This window comes from Eretmochelys imbricata, chromosome 3 (genome assembly GCF_965152235.1).
Source record: "Eretmochelys imbricata isolate rEreImb1 chromosome 3, rEreImb1.hap1, whole genome shotgun sequence".
Classification (NCBI taxonomy): Eukaryota; Metazoa; Chordata; order Testudines; family Cheloniidae; genus Eretmochelys; species Eretmochelys imbricata.
Genome location: NC_135574.1, coordinates 174,125,380 through 174,147,242, shown reverse-complemented (window position 1 = coordinate 174,147,242; position 21,863 = coordinate 174,125,380).

Sequence of the window (21,863 nt, the reverse complement as noted above, 5' to 3'; positions counted from 1 at the left end):
CTTGATTCAGACCTGCCAAGCACATATCTTTGTTATTTTAGTGTAAAGTAGAAACTAGAGCACCTAATGCTTACAATGGAATGTTTGCTATTTTTAAAGATTAATGTCTATTCCCATCTATTGATGGTACATTTTTAAGCTACATGGCACATGTATTTTCGAATCAGAAAGATTAAATGAGAAAGTCTGTACAGAAAACTATAATAAAACCTTAATTTTTTTCTTCTCTGGAAGATCACAGGCTAAACAGGCTGTTTTACTGCTCAGCATCTGATTCAGATTCTTACCACCCGTGGAGGATAACTTTTTAAACTAAAATGTTGTCTTAAAAATAACCCCACTGACTTCATACTGACAGAAACATCCTCTTACATGAACCAGGCTTTTTTGGGAAGGAAAGATCAGAAGTGTTTTTGAAAAGGCTTCCTGGAAGAAGCTAATCAGTATAAAAGGGGGAAGTGGTCAGCAGCATCTGTGTAAAGTTTTGAGGAAAAACTGAAATAATTCAGGCAAGTAATGAATGAGGTATTTTACGGAAACAGGAAAGCACAATATTTTTCTCAGCTGACTTTGAAATATCTTGGGATCAATATTTTACTTTTTCCCTGGGTGATTTAAAGAGAAAATGGGTATAAACTATATTTTTTTAAAAATGTCTTTGTATAGTCACTTCAGTTAACTTTACTGATCTTATTCAGAATAAGTGCATCTGTGTTATGTATCCCTTTATTCGTTCTGTGGATGTGGAATCCTATAGCTTTTGGTTTGCCTTTCTCTGTGAACTTTTTTAAATGGTGAGCCATAGCTACTAAAGCAACTGCAATTTTATTAACCATGCAGGCATCTCTGTCATCACAATCCATTCCTATGCTTGAGTTATGGCTGTAAGAGGTCCCCCTTTGATCTCTGCTTGGGGAAGAGAGAGAAGGCAGGAGGGCAAAGAGAAAAAGAAACAGAAAGAGGAGAATAATTTTAAAAAAAGCAGAGTAGAAAGAGTAGAGTGAGAGCTGCCAAGAAAAAGAGAGAGTGAGTGACAGGAAGAAATTAAAGGTGCTGAGATTTATAAATAACGTGATTATTTTGGTCAACTTTTTTGGTAAGTGCAGTGAAATAGGGCCGTGGGCCAGGAGTCAGGAAACTTGTGTTCTGTTCCTGCCACTGACCTACTGAGTGACCTTGAGCAAGTCACTTAATCTTTCTGGGTGCGTCTACACAGTGAACGGCAGCAAGTTTCTGAGCCTGGGTTGACAGACGTGGGCTTGCAGGACTCATTCTACAATGCCAAAAAGAGGTGTGTAGAAGTTGCAGCTTGGGCTGGGGCTCGGGCTCTGAAGCCTAGGGAAGGGGCTTGGCTTCAAAGCCTAAGCTTGAGCCTGAGTCACAACATCTACACAGCTGTTTTTAGTGCAGTAGCACGAGCCCCTCAAACCTGAGTCTGTTGACCCAGGCTTGGAGACTCACTGCTGTGGATTGTGTAGATGTACCCTCTGTTACTCTAATTCCCCTCCCACTTTTTGTCTGTCTTGTCTATCCAGATCAGGGATCTCAAACTCAAATCACCATGAGGGCCACATTAGGACTAGTACATAGGCCTGAGGGCCGCATCACTGACACCTTTTCATACAAAGATACAAAAGCCCTGCAACCTGTGCCCCGCCCCCACTCCACTCCTTCCATGAGGCCCCACCTCTCCCCACCCCTTCCTGCCCTTATTCCAATCCCTTCCCCAAATCCCTGCCCTGGCCCCACCTTTTCCCCTGAGCACACCACATCCCTGCTCCTGCCCCTCCCTCCTGGAAACTCCTAGGAGCTGCCAAACAGCTGTTTGGTGGTGGAAAGTGCTGGGAGACAGGCACATGGTGTGCTCGGGGGGCGGAGGCGGAGAGGTGGGGGGTGAGGGGAGCTTTGGCGGGCCGCAGGAAATAACTCTGTGGGCCGCGTGTTTGAGACCTCTGATCTAGATTATAAACTCTTTGGGACAGGGATTGTCTCTCATTATGTATACCTGCAATACCCAGCACACTGTGGCACTGATCTCTAGGCCTCTAGGGACTACCATAATACAAATAATAATAGTAATAGTAATAGTAATATTGGTTGTCCTAATGTCCTGGAAATATTTTTTTTTAAACTCTGGGCATCGTTTCCTAGTCTTGTTTGTAGGATTCTAAAGACACTTCCGCTTTTATTCCATTTTCAGTACCAAAAACATGAATGGTGCAAGTGCTTAATAAGGTATTATCAAAAGCCAATTGCTGTAAATTGAAATATTTTCCGTTGACTTTTGGACCAATTTAGAAATTGCTCCTTTGGAGTTAATCTTTCTATTCCAAACCCAAGAATCCTCATATCTAAGAAAAAATTCTTTACCTTGCTGGAGAGGATAAATTTCATAAATCCTTGTGCCACAAATTCTCTCACAAATTGTCAATAGTCTTGTTCTTTTATCAGTGTAGTTACTAAGCTCACCTCGAATAGGTCACAGGATTTAACTTTGCTGTTTGGAATGTGGTGTGATTTTTACAATCACATCCCATCCTTTTCGTGCAGTAATTGAAAAATACCCAGAGTCATATTTTTATAATAATCATGGAATTATAGATTCCGTTATGCACCTAAGGGGGCATTTCTCCATCATCGCCCCCCCCCCCCAGCACACACACACTGACAGGCAAAGTGTTTATTCTAGCTTCATAAACTAGAATAGGCAGCTCAGAAGAGAGGTGAAAAACAGCAACAGTTTGTCACAGATAATACAATTTATTTGGTATATTGTCTTTAATATTAGATTATTAGCAAACGTGCAACTGATATCAAACTCAAGGAAACTCTGTATATTAAAACATAGCAGGGGTTTTCAGCCTTACATTAACATACTGAAAATGTCTTATAAAATCCAACCAAAAGAAACAAACAAGACTAAGTTTATATATAACATACAGACTGAAAATATCTCACAGTTATCCTTTTATTGTGATGAAGATTGTTTGCTGAAAGGGCTCACAGGCTATCTATCTATCTATCTATCTATCTATCTATCTATCTATCTATCTATCTATCTATCTATCTATCTATCTATGAAAATTCTACTATTTTAAAAAGAAACTATTACTTCTAGAAGATAAGCCATAATTTGCTTAAAAGTTAAATATCCAGGTTTGGTAACCCTCAGCTCCTGTACATCATTCTGGCAGCATGTAGCTCTAGTGGGCCAAGGATGAAGGAGGTTATAATGGCCAGCTTTGGGAGAATGAATGAACCTGAGGAAACTCAGGCAGTCAGATTGGATTGTTTCACTAGAGTTGTTTTTCCCAGTCTGAGGGTAGGTGGACAGAGTGGACATAGGGCAGGGGAGAAAAGCTGGGGTGAGGGGCAATGAATGCTGCATGGCCCTTCCTTCCAGCTGCAAGTTGCATGTATTATGATTCTTTATCTTAGAGAAAAATCACAGCATTACTGACCATGGGTGTGTGTCAGTGTGGACTGGGGTGGGTAGTTGTAATATAAGATATGTAGCCATACTGTAACTAGAATTGTTTTCAACCTGAGTCACATTTTTACAATTTGAAATGGATTTAGTTGTGTGCTACCTTGCTGAGACCCCATTGAATCTAAGTATTGAGACATAATAACGAAGTGCGTATGTATGTAACTGTGAGTTTTAGTGGTCATGTTTGCCTTGCCTTGAGTATCTACAGATTGATGACTAAATTCCCAAGTATTCATTGTACTCACTACAATGCCTAGGCTGGGTTTTCAAGGGGCTGCCTATTCTTTGGTTGTTCCAAAATCTAAGTCTGGAACCTGGAGGGAATTTCCTCAGGTTGTCCCAGAGCAATTGTTCTTCCAAGGGAAAAGAGAATGACTGACCTGAAAACAACACGTACTTTATGCAAAAAAACCAGCATTCCATGGCCTGATTCTGATCTTCCACCAGTTTTACACATTGACTTCAGTGGAGTTATTCACACTGGAAGATCAGAATCAAGCTTTTTCCGAGTGAGGCCTTCAAGCTTAAATGGGAGAGGGGGAGATTAAATACTTTGAATCTGGCCCTTAAACTTTGATTTTTAAATTGTTTCAGCAGAGGAAGTAGCAATGTTTCTGTCTCCGGAATTATCAGTAAGCATATAAATCTAGATGTCAGTTCATTTTATTCAAAGAAGCTTTGAGATTTAGGGGAAAATATGTTGAACGTATGTATGGTTGGCTGCAGACCTTGTTTTCTTCCCTGTATACCTGCAGGTCTTTGCTTTAGTCTTCTGTTATTGCATATGTTTCTGGTCTACAGACAATCTTTCACAATAATCTGCAGCATGCTCTTTAATAGAGAGCCATGGGAAACACCTGCCTTCTACAGTTGCCAGGTTTTTTATACAGTCTTCATTGCTTTGTGCTTATCTCATTTATAATTATATAAAAAGATTCTGGCAGCTGTCATCAAATAATAAAAGTGCAACAGCTAATACCTTTTATGTCCATACTCTTAGTATGGCAGTGATTTCATACTGTGCATTTACATACATTCATTATTTTTAATTATAGATACCTTTACTATCATAAAAATGAATTGTATTGAATGGTAAATGAACAACAGATGAGTGCATATACCTCTAGGCACAATATCTGTATTTAATATCTATCTCAAGACATAATTTTATTATTTTAAATTGCCATTTTATTTTTCATCCAGAATGTTTTCACTCAACTTGAGCCTGATCCTGGACAACTGAAATCAGTAGCAAAGCTCCCATTGACTACCATGGTGTAGGATCAGATTTTGTGTATTAATAGGAGAGAGGAATTAAAGGCCAACAGAAAACAAAATACACACATCTGTACCAGACTGTTCATTTTTCCAGGCAGCATTAAGACCCACACTATTAACATGTAAAATACGATTTATCCAGTGTTTCATGTGAGAAAACTGGGAGTAGGAATTGAAATATATGACAATGTATATGTTAAAGGATGGGCAGGGAGTGAGATCCAAATGAGCATCTTGTAGGGCAAGAAGGGATGACTTGCACCACCTGTCAGAAGTTGGAGAAAAGGTTGAGATTGCCTCATATTGAAATAGGGATTTTCTCTATTCGGAGTGTTAGCTGTAAATGCTGTTTTCCACCCCCACTGGGGAGAGTAACGGGGTCTTTCCATTGTCATAAGATGATTCTTTATGCACAGTATAAGGAAAGGGCTATAAAGAAAGAACCTCTCTTGCTCCTAGACCCCAAAACTATTGCTGTGTAATCAGAATGCTGATAACCATAGTGGCACTATCAGGTGGTGCTATGATGGGGGTGGGGTGCATAGTGTAACTTAATGACTTAAATTTGAGGAGAGTGAGATGAGGTGAGAGTCTAGAGGAAAATAACTTTTGGTAAGATACTGCCTCTTTGAGCTGGAATAGGAAAATTACTTTACAAATAAGGGGAAATGCAAGGAGATGGGAGTGGGAGGTAAGGTATGGCATATAAAATTAGTAATTTCTAGTAAAAAGAGATTTCCTGCATTTCATCATGACTCCACACCCTATGACTACTTCGATATTAGCATAGCTTGGCATATAAAGTGCTTCCATAGAGGGAGCCCTCCAGATGACCGTTTGCATTCTCCTGTAGCTCATTCCACATCTAGCCATTCCAAGGTGTTTTCCAACTTGAATTAAGCCAAAAATTCAGCCTTTTACAGGGAACTTTTGCTGAACAAATCTGCTTTCAGAACCAAAACATAACTGGAGTGAAATCTCTCTCAATATCATATGCAAGAGCATTCCACACAGTTGGAAAAGGGGAAGAAACAACATAATTTCAAACGGGAAGCTACTGAATAATCCACCAAGGACTATAACCTTCTAATAACTACAGATGTCAAGTTATACTCTACAGAGAAATGGTATCACTGACATAAAAAAGAGTGAAATTATGAAACACCTAGTGTGAGGAATAAAATATTAATACAGCACCAGTCTGTCATCTGGTTATGTGTTGTAAAGTGTGATGATATGATTGTTAAAAGACATGTTTGAATGTACTGTAGAAGCAACCCTAAGGTGAATACAGAGAAATTGGTGGGACGCGATGAGCCTTCAGCAATAATAGTTAATAAAAAAGCTATTTAAATGTGCAGCAAATCAGGCGGCCACATTTCAGAACTGTTTCATCAGGGGAGGGGAGAGATATGGGGAGAGCTGTGGTCTTAAAACATTGTGCTCTCACTGCACAAAGGAGAAAGAAATTAGATCAGTGATCTTGCTGAAGCAAGCTGCCACTTGTTAGCACTCCTTGTAGGAGGGACACAATCATGAAACATGCTACTGCATGACTGGCCTATCTGGTGTTTGTTAGACTCCTCTTATGGGAGAAAGCACCATCAGGAACTAATTTGTCCATCTCTCTGTGTGTGTGTGTGTGTACAAGTGTGTATGTATTTATATTTATTACTTGTATTGTGGTGGTGGCCCTGATTGAGGTGCTATACAGTGTAAAAAATTTTTCTTAGAGACAGTCCCTGCCCTGATCTAGGTTACAATAGAACAGAACAGAGCCAAACGAACAATGGGAGGGTAATGTGGAGAGGTAGAGATGAGGTAACCATAAAACAAGGATCTCTTAGCACAATAATTGATATTAGTCATGGCTCGTTACTTGCTTAGCTGTATAAAAAGTATGTTATGTAGAGAGCTGGTTGAAATCTTTTGACCAAAGCTTTTTTCTGGAAAAAAAATAAATAAAAAATGCAGGTTTTATGACACTAAAACATTTTACAAATTCGTGTCAGTTTTGCTGGATCATTGTTTAGGGAGAAAAAAGTTCTGAAAAAAAATCACAGTTTTGTTTCAACATTTTTGAAACAAAACGTTTTGAGATTTTTTTAGATCAAAATAACTTTTCATTTTGAAATTTCTTTTGATTTTATTTTAAAAATCCCAATACATTTTAAAATGCTTGAAATCAAAATGAAACATTTAGTTCAATCCAAAATGATTTTTTCTGACTTCTTAATTTTCTGATGAAAATTTTGAAAATTTAAATTTTTGGCCCAACCCAAACCATTTATTTGCACTTTTTGAAATTGTCAGTGAAATGAAAATTCCATTATTCATCCACCTCTGGTTATACACTGTACATAAGTGTATATGTCATATGTCTATAAGTTTTATGTCAGTGATACCATTTCTCTGTAGAGTATAACTTGACACCTGTAGTTATTAGAAAGGAGGAGTAATACATACGGAAAAGGTTATTGCAAGATTGACTTTCATTATATTATCTGTGTTTTACCCAGTGCTAGTGTTACTCACCCAATGTGCAGGTGGGGAGTTGTGGTTGAAGCAATAAAGGAAGTACAGCATGTACCTTCCCAGTAAAAACATCATGGCACATCTAAAAACTGTGCCTTTGTGCATACCTGGGAAATCCTTCACTAGCTACCTGTATTTGGCTCCCCAAATCCTAGTAAGCCCCAACTAAAGCAAAAGTGTTCTATTGTATAAATTTCTCTTTAACATTAACAATGCTCACCTCGCATTGTTACACCTTACAATTGAACTCCTGTTGGCAGGGACCAGCTGCCTGATTCTCTATTGCTGTGTACTTTATTAGTCTAAAGTGGGTATGAATTCTACTTTGCATTCACTGCATGACTACATAAGGTGTGTGGCAACAAAGAATCTGACCCCAAGTCTTTGTATTTATCTTTAAATCCGATAAATAATAATAAAGTTTGGAATTTATTGCATGGCTGTAGTGCACAGATTAAAGAAAGTTGCAGCATACAGCAGAGATGATCTAATGTGTGACAGGACATGATGCTCAGGGACATGGTTAATGGGGAGGAGTGACATTATTATGGAGGCACTCTGACCCTTTTAGTTAGTAGTGTCCCAGAGCTTGGGATCCAGTTGTCCTTCTAGACCTGGGGCCTCTCTTTGGCAGCATGGTCCACATTTCTCCCTGAGCAGTTTACATTTCTTCAGCCAGGCAGTAATACATGGCAGGACTTTTCTTCATTGAAATCCATTCAGTATTGCAAAGAGTTTTGTCATGCCAATTAATTGAGTTGATGCAGCCTTTCAGCAGGATAGCAATGATCTAAAACGCAGAATTAGTTTAATATCTTATGACAGAACTAATGTTAGCACTTTTCTATTCCCAGTGGCAAGAAGCAGCCTGCAGCGGCTTTGCTACTGCCAACTATATCTGCAACTCAGGGGTGCGAGCCACTCTTCCTTACAGCTAGAAAAATAACAGATTCACTGTGATCCTTGAACAAAATGAAATAATTAATTCCTAGCCATATCATGGAGCCAGCAAAAGGCAACACCCGCAACCGAAGAGGCCTGAACATTTTTGCAAAACCTTTCTTTGAAGAGATATTTTTAGAGGAGCTTGATGAGGTCTGGGGAGCTTATAAGAGGGGGAGATACAATGCAATAAAAAATGGAGAGCGATCTCAAATAGAAGCCAATTCTTTTTTAGAACGAAGAGGGGTTTTTTTAATTTTGATTAATTACTTGGCAGCAAAAGTTGGACATTAATGGTGGAAAGTCCATTGAGGAAATGAGCTCACTGGGAATCACTGATGCAAAGCAAAAGGTTTAGTGTAATGGCCAAAGGAGCCAACTTCCTTTTAAATGTTTGTAATTCCGTGTGTGTGGAGTCAGGACTGGGGAACAGTGTTGGACCGATGGCCTTTGAGATTAAAGGACCCTCTTTGTCCCCAATACATGTTTAGCACTCGAACCAGCAGTGCAAGATCAAACCCTTTAATAAATAGAAAGTATTATTTCCATTTATGTTAATATGTTTCAATATGAAATACATTCTGGTCTCAGTGAGCATACGTTTGTCATCAAGGCAAATAGGAATAGAAGGCAATAGGAAGAAAAGCTTTGCACACTTAGATGCAAATCTTCCCTAAAGCGTATGCAAAAATTCTGCGCAAAAGGTAATTGATTTCAGTCTTTTCTATGAAAGACCTTTCCATGTTGTATATATGACCACCATGAGAGTAAAGTGATAAACAATTACTGATAATAAATTAACGAGTCCTAGCTGATTTAACCTGCAATATTTTAATTCTTAATAGTCTAGATGATTAATTACCAAGCTTAAGAAAATCAATTGAAATATTTGTAAAATTGTTGGCTGGTAAGTTTCTTCGTGGCAAAATACCCGCACTAATTTGGCTATTGGTGAACAACTCCTGGAAACCTGTTGACACTGTTGAATGGCTCAACAATTAGCAACAGCTTTGGGCATTTACTGGAACAATGACTGAGCTAGGCCCAGAATCCTCAGAGGACAGCCTATTATCCCTGCAAAGCATGGGGCTTCACGTTTCATCTGCTGTGCCTGAGGGAGGGAGGAATGTTCATGCTGCTGCTCAACTAGGAGAGGGCAACTGTATACTGCAGCTAAGGCTCCACCAAAGGCTTGCAGTGGAGGCCGTCTGAGCCATCCCTCTCCCCTAGCCTGACAATGACACCTACTTTGTGGGGTTGCACTGAGTGGGGAGGGAGCAATTGTTTTTTCACTGCCAGGCAGGATTTCTGCCTCTGGCATTCCTGTACTGCTGGCTCATGCCCATTGTGTCTGGAACCGAACCCATTAGTGTTGCAGTAACCATCAAGGGGCTTCTAACTCAAAATGAAGAGTAGTGTCCATTGAATTGAACACAATAAGTGCATTACTTCCTGTTACACTTCTGGCATTCTGAAATGCTGGGAATAAGATAGGATCAAATAAAGCGGTATTATTTATTTAACAGTTGTATTACAATAGCAACCAGAGGTCTAATCACAATCGGACTCCAATTGTGGTAGGCAATGCACAAGCCTATATGTCCCTAAGGACTTGCAGTCTAATAAGACATGGAACACAGGAATGGTGGAAGGAGGGGGATATAGCCAATATAAGCATTTGATGTTGGATCCTCTATCTACAGTACAGGCAAAGCAATGCCTCCCTCCAACTGTGCAGCTATCATGCTCTTTGCATTCATTTTGCTGCAAGCTGTTCATGACAACACATATACCTAGACACTTGCAAAAGAGAAGCCTATTAAAAACATGTAATGGTCTGTGCACCCATTGCTATGACTGGAGCTGCTGTGAACTGTTCTCCAGAGATTCCTCCTCTAGGACAGTCTTGGAAAAAGCTCAGGAGATTTCTTCCACCTCCTGATAAGGTTTTGGATGAAAAGCAAGTTTGAAAATGGCTAATATTTGTTTTTTGGTATTTGGGTGCATTACCTGAGAGTGAGATCAGTTATCAATAGAGAGAAAATTTGTGTGTGCAGAGAAACAGAGGCACATTTAAGATGTTAGGGCTTTTTTATTGGGGGATTTCTCCATTGATTTTAGACAAGGTTCATAAGTTTGGCAAGTAGGATTTTTTGTTGTTTCTGAGTGATCTGGGTCACTGGATACTCGTGTTTTTTTAAACTCTCTCGTGTAATTAAAGAAAACTGCCGGAATTGCTTGGCCCAAAATGTGATCATCTTTTCAAAATCCATATTATTCTTCATATACGTTTTTCCACTCAAAACTGAGGGTTTTTTTCAATTATGAAAAATCCCTTGACCATGTCCTTTTGAAATACATTTATAATTATAGCTTATTTGAAAAACTACAGTGGAGGCCAGAGCCCCCAGCCAAGATCTGGCCACATTGTGCTCGTCACTCTACAGATCCTACAATCTAAATTTTTTTATGCATGAATAAATACCACATCCTGGACTGATTCTGATGATGGAATCATGAACAACTGAACTATTAGATTAATCCATGGTACAGGAGAGAATTTACATAGCTGTATTTTCTTTCAGTACATATTTCCCCAATATTAAAGACTTAAAAAATTAAAAGACTCTAGAAATAAAATCTTAAGAGATGATATCACAAGTTAATTATACCCTTAATTTCCATCACATTAGATGTCATACCTGTCAATACTTCTAAAACTGAAGGTAGGAGTCAGCTGCTCAGACTTTAATGTTCCAACGCCTCAACCTGCTCCACATTCACCTTCGGTGTCAAGTTAAGAGGTACAATATCTCACTATTAATGTCATCTCTTTCCTATTTCTATTAGCTCTAATGATGGATCAACCACCATCTTAGTTGTCATTCTGGTATAAATATTACTATTGAGAGTATACAGGAATGGGGATTATTGAAAAGAAAGAGACAATCCAGCTTTCACAGTTTTAAGGAAGCTATATATTCAATGCAGAATCTCTTAGGGGCCATTTTGTGGATCATTTGTGCCAACAAGACACTTTTTTGGAGGAGTGGGGGGCATATTCCTTCTTGATACTCTTCTAGCAGACTCATTCCTTTCTGAAGCATGTTTCAGAAGGCTTTGTCATATGTATGTACATATTTCTGCATTCTGCGTCCTTTCAGAAGTCCGGTTTCTTTAACAGGTAGTTCTGTAAGTGGTCTTCTCTGTATCCGTATTTGCTTACTCTAGTATTACTCATCACTGCTTTGTAAAAGCATTAATGCAATTGGATAAAATAAGACTTTTGTCAAAACTGTGCATTTGGACTGGACTTAAAGAAAAACTTTAATGGAATATAAAATACCTTCTAATCATTTGATCCAATGTAAAACCTAACTAATTCACGATGAATTACAGTATTTCTTTAGTTCATCAGACAGATGATATTGGGACAGGAAGGGCTACAGATAGAGTCAGGGAGCAACTGGAGATTTCCAGTGCTCATTAAAAAAAGTTTGTGTTTTTTTGGCATTTCCAGCAGACTCTCAAGACTTCTAGGCCTGGTTGGGTAGAAAAGAGGGAACCAAGGACAGTTTGGTTTATGCTGCAGCTTCCTGTGTTTCTGACTGTAATTGTCATCTTCCTATCTTTATGTCAGATTTATCATCAAATTATTTAGGATTTAAATGATAACTCCCAGGAATTATGTAGATGCTCAATTCATACCAGTGTAGATTTTAAAATATTTTTAGGAATAACTAATATATTGGTTTGTAAAAGCTCCTTGTTTCACTTGCATATTCTAACTAAGGTGCAATAGTAGCAATCATTGAAGATTTTCTTCATGCTTCTAGGGCTAGTATCATTATTAGAAAGTTTTTGATGTGAGCCTTTTTTCTCAAAAATTTCCCACGGTCACTACCCATATGTACAATTCCAACAATGGTAGCAATGGTGGGAATGCTAGTTTAAACAAGGCACTGGTGCCAGCCAGCGTTCCAGCCGCTGTACGGGGTGGGAGGGATAGCTCAGTGGTTTGAGCATTGGCCTGCTAAACCCAGGGTTGTGAGTTCAATCCTTGAAGGGGCCATTTAGGGATTTGGGTCAAAAATTGGGGATTGGTCCTGCTTTGAGCAGGGGGTTGGACTAGATAGCCTCCTGAGGTCCCTTCCAACCCTGATATTGTATTGTGTGGACTTGCTCTGAGGAGATTTAGATGGCAAGGTACTTTAAATGCCAGTAGACACCTAGTTCCCTGTGTACGCTAGTGCTCCCTACATTTCTACCAGTGGTGCAGCTGTATTGGTGGCAAAAACAGTGGGATATTTAGCGTAAAAAAAATAAAGTTAGTGTACACAGAGCCTTAAATAAATCAGGTGACCTCACTGCATAGACTTAGCAAAATCCAAGCACTATAAAGAAAAAAGAGTAAGGGCTATTTTTTTTTCCTGATTGTAAGCCATATCCATTTGTGCTCCCAAATTCCACATTGGCATCTGTAAATAAGCTAGTTATGTGCATACGCTGATACTTAGGTGTGCAATTACTTAGTAGGCATACAGAAATGTCCACTTTGGGGCGCATGCTGAGGGATCCCATGGAAAACAACTGCCCCTAGAAGTTTCTGTATGATGTTCACTGTGTCTCATTTATATAAAACGTTAGAAAGAATACAATATTTTGAGGAGGTCTTCTACATGTAAATGTGTGTGTTTTTATATATGCTACGACATGTACATACATACAGTTCATAAGCATCTGTTTTCTGAAGGTGATCCAAGGTATCAATCAGCTGAATTACTGCAATAAAACCTGTCTTTTAATGAAACAAAAGTGAGATGTGAAAATAAAAGGTAACCTCATTTTAAATGTTTATAGAAGATAAAGGTTTAACCACAAGTCTTTCATCAAATGGAAGACAGTAGAAAAAAAAGGTTTAGAAAATGCCCTTTGGCTGCTCTTTACTGTGTGGTGAAACCTCACAGTATCTCACCTCATATACTACATGGGCCCTAAAGGCAGCTGGAAATGTTTAGAAATATGTCTATTTTGCTATGAGGCTGCCTCTTTATCTGTTATATCCAACAATGTTTCAGAGAAGGGAGATATTTGGTTAAATGAAAAGCCCAGAGACTAATGTGTGAGATGGTAAATGGTGCTCAAGGGTATACAGCAGCCTAAACGGTGCCCTCTGTTAAAAGAATCAGCCACCTGACTGCTCATTAGTTAGCAGTAAATAATGAGAAATAGCTTGAGGTGGGAGCCCAGAAGTGCAGATGTCCCAAAATATTCACCCAGTTTGTGGTGTAATGAGATCTGTAGTGTCATAAGGTAAAATACACTTAATCCCTCTTATGAGTGAAATAAAGCATTTTACCATCTTTACAGAGTCTAGTAATTTTGAATAATCTTTTCAGTGGGGCTATCAAAAACATAAATATATGAGGACAGTGAGATCAATCAATAATTGCACACTTTTTCTCTTCCAGTACCATTATGTACTCCTAAGGCATTTAAGAATAGATGCCAACTCCCCAAACTGCCCCCCCAGATTCTCACCAGCCCAGAAAGTTTGAAGGGGCACTGCATTTTTGAATCTGAAACATGCCATATTTGAATTTTGCAGCTGGCCTCTATCACTTGAATAGAATTGAACCAAAACCCCAGAGTTATGTTGGAATTACTCTAAACACCTATAGAGTTTAATACGGAATTATATAATTTCTATAGCTTTCCCCACCATCCTAGAGAATTCTATGGCAGAAATATAATTTTCTACTAAATTTGATAGGACGGCAATACTGTTTGTACAATCATCATCCATGGTCATGAGGCATTGTGGATATTTTTTCTAAAGGCTCTAAGTCCCTTAAATACCTAAGTCCCATTGACTTTCAATGACACTTAGGCTCCTAAGTACCTGAGTCAGTTTTGAAAATGGGGCTTAGGCTCCTAAGTTATTTGGGTGCTTTTTAAAATTTTACTCTTTGTCCTCTTCTTAGAGGTGGAAGGTTTTTTCATCTCTTTGGGATAATCTCTGTATAATTCCTGAATGGTCTGAGACCACTGGATTGTGTTAAAGAAGATTTACTAACAATCGAACGGGAAAGTCAGACAACACAAAAGAAATGGACTGTGCTACATATTTAGTGTAAACCTCTGCAAAGGGCCAGGCATAATCCATGTGTTTCTTGAGACTCCATCCTGTCTGTTCTAGCTTGTCACTTTCTCCCTGACCCTTTGGCAGGGCAATGTAGCTCAGACCCAGCCTCTAGTCTGCAGGTAGGTTTCACTCCTTTCTCGTATCAGATGTCTCATGTCATTCTCTCTGCTCAGCTCACATCACTGTTATACTTTTGGATTACTTTGATGTGCCTGGCTTAATTTCATATCAGACATCCCCTACAAAGGCATGTATCCAGGTGTCTCTGCTCTAGTTGGTCTCTCATGCCATGGCCATTGCATGTTTTTCGAAGTCATTCACTACTCTAATCACTGCCCTTGGGTAAACAGGCTTAGGTTCCTGTTTTTTTTTTTGCGTGTAACCTACTTACAAAGTATCTCCCCTCCTCCTTGACCTATCTGCCCTTTGTTCTAGCCTATTGAAAAGCAAAGCATAGACACTTGTCTTAGCTGAAGACGTTTCTCTGAGTCTAGCCCTTCTTCTGCCTTCTTATATTCCTGCTCTATAGCAAAAATGAATTACTGACAAATTAAAGCTGAGCTCTCACCATTTCAAAAACCTAGAGAAGGGTTATTATTTTCTGTTCAACTCTGTTTGTTCCATAAAATTCAAATTCAAAATTTGGATCTAGATACAGATATAGACTCAGGTTCATTCTCATGCTATGGTCCTTTTATCCCCTGTTGGCAATTTCAGCACAGGTTCCAGAGGCAAAAATGTCAAACATGACTGCCAAAATTTAGTTGAACTGATTTCAGAGATGCTGTGTAGTTCCAAGTGCCCCCGTTGGCTTCAATGGGAGTTGGCAAGAGCTCTGAAATTAATGAGATAACAGGTGCTGGATATGTACCAGGATCTTGTCTTTATTTGGGGTTCCACAAGAGTCACTCCCTGCCTCTTTGTTCTTGTCTACCAATCTCCTCTCTAGGATACTTATAGGGCCTCCATCACTGTAGTATCTGAGCCCCTCAGAACCTTTAATGTATTTAGCCTCACAACACCCTTGTGGGCCAGGGAAGTACAGTCAACCCCGTTTTACATAAGGGAGAACTGAGGCATAGAGAGACTAAGTAATTTTCCCCTGATCACAAAGAAGCCTGTAGCAGAGCAGGGAATTGAACATTGGTCTCCTGAATCCCAGGTTTGTGCCCAGGATGATCCTTCCTCTCTTGGTGCTGATATTTAGATTCCTTCATATGGATTCCTGTGGAACATGTGTAGTTGGAAGGTTTTGTCTAGATTGGGCATGGGGAATGAAGCTTCCTTTGAATCCTTCAGGCTAGCCCTTCAGGCCAGGGTTGAATACACATTGGCAGGACCTTGTGGGGCAGGTTACTGGGCCTACTGCCTCACTATACTTGTTATGAGGATATATAGAGGACTTCATTTTCCAGGGAAGTTAATTTAACAACTTTTACAACTATTAAATTCTCATATTCTCTCTCTCTCTCTCTCTCTCTCATACACACACACACACACGCACAGAAATTAATAAAGGCATGTAACTGGAGAGAGAAGCGGGAAATCAACCTCAATAAACTCTCCATAAAATCCACAAATTAAGGACAAGTACATCATGAAAGCATATTAGGCAAGGAACTATAAATTTCTGCAAATTGATTGTCAAATATAATCAAAACATACTATATTATATATTAAGTTGAAATAAATACCACAAACCTACCCCGGACTATAAAGATTTAAGATTAGCCCTTCGTACCATATATACCTGAGGTACAAATAAAGCAAATAAGAAGGTAAAAAATGGTTTGTGTCATAATGTGGTGAATAGAACTACAAATCTCGTGCCTCAAATTTTATCCAGAAACCAGCTGGAAGCATGAAGCATTTTTATGGAATGAACACATCACCAGTTAAGAGTTGAGGGCTCCCTCTGCATTAGATGAAGCTTCTGAGAGGCCTTGAAGGATAACCCAAGAAGAGCACATTTCTGTCTGGAGGTGTTAAAGGCATAGATAACTGTGGTGTGAGGTCTGTGTCAGATAGAAAAAGTACTAATGCCTGATCCATTTGAAAGTGATAAAAGTTTGTCAGCTGGGAATCTAAGAACTTCTCTGGATCTAGTAATACCCTGAGATTGTCTCCATCCTCCAGTAAACGCTTTTTAAAGGACCTGATAACATATAAAATGTATGCCCATATTTCTGTGGTATGGACTGCCCCAGCAACACTGAGGGATTGGCAGAAAATGGATTTCTGTAGGCTTCCGGGTTGCTGCAGACGCTTTCAGTTTTTCCCTCCAGGAAATTTTCCTTTTGAAGTAAGTGGGAGTTCTGCCTCAGTAAGGACTGTACAACTGGGCACATGGTTTTATGTTCACAGTATATACAGAAAGAAATAGCAAGTAGCAAGATACCCCTATTTCATTTCTTAGAATTCAGAATGATAACACACAAGAACCCTGAAGCAAAGACAGAGAAAACAGGCTGCTCCTTAAGGCAGTGAAGGACAGCTTACCTCACCTTACTTTAAGATGGCTCTTTCCACAGTGATTTGCATGTTTTGCTACAGAACCATCTTTCCTTCAAGCAGGACCTGGAGACTGTACACTCCCTGGCTCTTAAAACAATACCTTTCAATTTCAATGCAGCCCTCAATACCCCCCACACAAGGTGCTTAGTGTCTTCTGTGAGCAATGGGAATTGAGGGAGCTCTGCACCTTGTAGGAGCAGGTCTGCAGCTTGGAGAAGTCATCAGTGTCTGGTAAATGTGGATTAACAATTAAAAAGCCATTGATCAGTTAAACTACAGGAAATTTTTAAGCCAAAAAATTCTTTATTTTCATCTCCAAAATTAATATGCAAACATGTATCCCAAAAGGTAACCAGAAACACGGTCTGTAATCAACCAGTGTGAAATTGTTTCTATTTGTAATTTAAAATGGCCTGACTGAAATTGCCAGCACTTAGGCTGAAAGCCAGATTCTCCTTTATTTAATATATACTCAGGACCAGTTTCCTAGGGTGCCTTCCTGTCTGTATTATTAATATGATATAGGCCTATGGTTTCCGGTATCATATATTTGGAATTTCTTTTCTCAGATCCTGTGCAACTGAACATAATCCTTCAGCAGGAAAGCTGTTTAAAAGTTACGGCATCAAGCCTCCTATTTGGAGCCATTTAGCTTAAAATAAGGAATGCATGATGTCGTGACCTGCAGCATTGTTCCTGAGCCAGTGTGTCTACATTATGAAGGACACTTCTGGGGTAGCCAGCGTAAGGGAGGCAGTGACTAAATTCATGCTGACAAAAAGGTACAGATGTACAATAACAAGGCCAAGGCAAACAGTAGAATCACTCTGCTAAAGATGTTGGGGAACTCTCTCAGAACTTAGTCTGCACAAATTCACTGTGGGTCAAATTCTGGTCCTACCAAAGTCAGTGGATGTTTTTGCCCATTGGCTCCATGGGAACTACAATTTGGAACTACAAGCAGAGGTTCACTTTAACCTGGGATTTAAATTTGCACAATGCACTGCAAATGAAAGCACTTGGGAGGGGATTTAGAGTTCACTTCAGTATAAATGAATTTCACTCTAAGTTCAGTCCAGGAGGGTTTCAGTGTACGAAAAACAGACGCATACTGTGTAAATTCCCAAAGAATTAATTGAAAATATCAGACAGACATCATTCACCTAAGGCCTGTGTTGCACAATATTTCCTTCTGTCAGTAACTTTTTGCCAAAGCCCTTCAGGTGAAGATAGACTTGAGAAGCGTCCTGAAGCGTCTTGAAACCTGATACTTCCTTTCTGGCAGGGTTAGAGTCATATTGTCAATATCATGTCAATGTGAAATGGAAACAGCCGTGTTTACAAAATTAACAAATGGACTTCAAGTTAAACACTGGATAATTTGTGATACGGATTTTTTTTTTTTTTTTGCACTGGCCAGTCTCAAGGGATTACTTGCAGGTGAACATTCTGTTATTCTTTCTGAATTGATTTACTTTAATTTCATGTCATTTTAAATGGCTTTTCTTGAGAAAATATGCTTGCAAGATCACTTTGTTAATTTCCTAGGAGTGCTGTGTGTTAATCTTTTCCCTATGCTGCTTTCACTATTCTTAGATCATGTATAAAGTTTTGTTGCCTAAAATTAATTATTCCAGTTGGAAATATAAAACTGAATTTTGCATATAATATGTGTCATATCTCATTTTGTTCTGAGTGTGCCATAGTGAACTGGTACCCAGTCTGAATCTCATGTTAATAGGCTCATTAAACACGTGACCTATAAAACAAGGCCTGATCCTGCACAGAATTATTCTCATGATTAGCTTTATGCATTATGAGTAGTTCCTTTAACTTTAGAGAGACTACTCACAGCAAGTAGAGTGAAGCACGTGTAAATCTTTACCGCATAGGGGCCTAAACCATTAAAAATAAAACTGCAAATCAGGGAGGAAAAAAAGCTGGGGCTGTAACTAGGAGAAAACTTTACATAGCCCTGCAAGGGGTTGTAGAGGCTTCTTGCAGGTCCCTATTCACCTGCACAAGGACCATTCGTAATCTGGTCCTTAGCCTCTGTTCCTGCAAAAAGCACAATGCAGGTAGATCCCTGCAGTTGCACAGACCCCCACTGCAGTCAGTGAGGCTCCACTTTGGGTACAGCGGTCTGGGGCAGTAGTGTTTATCAGCACTATTAATTTTTTTGAAGCAGACAGACAACATACTGTTTTTAATAAACCAGGTGATACCTGGTGAGCTGAGAGTACATTGCTTGTTTCAACAAGTAGCAAATATGAAGCTGAAGGATAAGAGAGTAGATATCCAGAACTAAAGTAAATTGCTTTTACTTTTCACTAAAGAAACACTTGAATGCAAATGAGACTCCCTGCAACTATCTTAAAATATCCATGTCTTGTCTGGTTAAAAGAAGTAATTTGCTTCCAAGGTTTTTATAAGGAAGAAGCTGTTTTTTTGCGTATTATTGTGGTTATCAAGCATTTGTCACTTGTTTTCTTTTTAAGTGTGTATCACAAGTTTTAAAAGGCAGATCTATCAACATCTAATATATCTTCAAAACATCATGTATTGTGTAGAAAACTGATCTGTCAGACACGCTTGTTGTGTACACACATTTTGTTATTAAATGTGTTCATGCATGAATTTTGGCAGGATTCCTTTACAGCTATCCTGAACTTTTCCTGACACCTCAGATGGCACGTAATATATCTGAGGTGCAATGCTTGTTAAAGCGTAAAAGCTTTCATTCTGAACCTAAAATTTCCTTTTATAATTATTGTTCAGTAAACAACATGACCTAATATTCACACCAAAACCCAGAGATACATGCTGCAGGTGCTTCAGTCTGTTTGGCTGCTTTTTGAGAATCCCGCTTTTTAATGTGCTAAAATTTTATTCTATTTTGTAAAAGTTCTTATCCTGCCTTCCTCACTGTAATATCTGAGCAACGTGATTTACATCTGTTTCAGGTGGTTGGTGTCAGTTCTATCTGTCTCATTAATGATAACACTCAGATTGTGCATCAGTTCTTAGAGGATCACAAGTAGTTGCAGTACATATGTTTAAAGCGTGAAGTTGTAGTGTTTGGCATTGAAGTGTGTGTTATGCTAATTCATCCAGGAGAGTTGTTCTTTTGACACAAGTAGATATTGTTTTAGTCCAATAGATAATTTGCACATGTAGCACCTTAAAAAACCTTGCAAGGTGAGTACTCGTCAACCTATTTTGCCAGAAGGGTAAACTGAGATACAAAGAGTCTTAGTGTAGTGCCAAAGGCCTCACAGAAAATGAATTCTAGAAATAGGAATAGTACCCCAAAATCCCTATCTCCCAGTCCCCTGCTGTGATCATCAGATATCTTTAAAGGCTGAGAAACCACCTTTGTTTTCTTATTCATGACGTTTCTATAGAAACCTTAATATCATGCATGAATTTTAATCTAAATTATATTAACTAACAACAATATAACCATCATAAATAGACTAGAACTCAGTGCCATCTTTCGAAAGCAATAGAAATTCCTGGCTACTTCCACTGTTTATTTTTTTTAAACAAGAAAGCCTTTGCTACTTCAGTCACTACAGCATAATCATGTATATTACCATATGCAAGTTACTAGTCTCATCAGCCCTCACTAAGTGCAGTGCGTCAAGCTGAATGCCTTTCTAAAAGAGTTTTCTTTTTGTCTTCCTTAAATCCAGAGTTTGTTAGCACAGCCATATCAGCTTCCAGTCCCCTCCCATAGCCTCTCAGAGCATGTACAAATGGTGAAAGGTGATAAGAGATGCAGCTCCCCTTCAGGCTGTGAAGCAGAGAAGCTTAATGATAGATTTACTATGGAGACAAGTATGAACTTTTGGAAACTATATTTAAACTTCAGGCTCCTTTTTAAATTGCGGTTTAGAGAACACTATTTAATAATGAAAAATCCATGGTGCCTCCAGAGAAGAGTCCAAAACAAGCCCCCCTTATATGTGAGTTGTGGAAAAGTTTCCAATCCAGATTGTAAACTGCGGCTGACTTTATTTTTGTGCTTTGTACAACCCTGAGCACATTGTTAGTGTTTAAAAATAAAATAAATAATAATCATCCAAAGTTTGGAACTGGTATCTCTCTCTTTCTGTCTCTTTCTTTCTCTAGTGAATGGAATCAAAATCCCAAATAACCCTAGACATGGGGAATAGTTTATATTTGGATCTGAACTTTACAACTTGCGCCCATCTCTAGTACTATCCTGTTGCCACAACATAAGCTCATTTATTGATGCATTATTTCCAAACATTAACACTAACTCTTGATACAACATGCTGAGGGTCACTCATTGCCAGTTGTTATCTTGTTTAAAAACAGACAAATGACTTTCCTACTTCTTACCATGCAGTCACGTAACTACTTTATTTACTTCTGTCATATTAAATGGAATTACTTCTAACTCTAAAGATCACACATTACAAATATAAGAAAGCTAGGAAAGACTGAAAGGTTATTATTTCTCTTGAAAGTTCCTGTGTACTGAAACCAATCAGACGAGACTGCCTGCTGCAAATTGTAGTGTGACAGCTTCACTCAACTTCTAGACTTGTCAACTCATTGGGCAGTCTGACAGTTCTCAGGTAATAAAGTAAACAAGGGATTTGGAGCGCCAAAGATGGAATGCTTAAATTCATTCCTAATATTTCTCCTATTCATAACATGTCATTGAGTCCATGAAACTATTAAAGCAGCAAGTCTCAGCTCCTTAAGCATCCCAGAATTGTGAGCTAAGGCTTTGGAGAACACCTATCAACTCACCTCAGTAAAGTGATATCTAGGCCTGATGCAGTCCAAGTCCATTTCTGATATAGTAGAAACACAGGGCATCACTTTTCAGATGTCATTTCATCTTGCAAACTCTATGTACCAGACTCATTGAGAAGGGCAGCCCAATTTTAGAGCAGCGGAGAAAAACTGAACTTCTGTGTAACA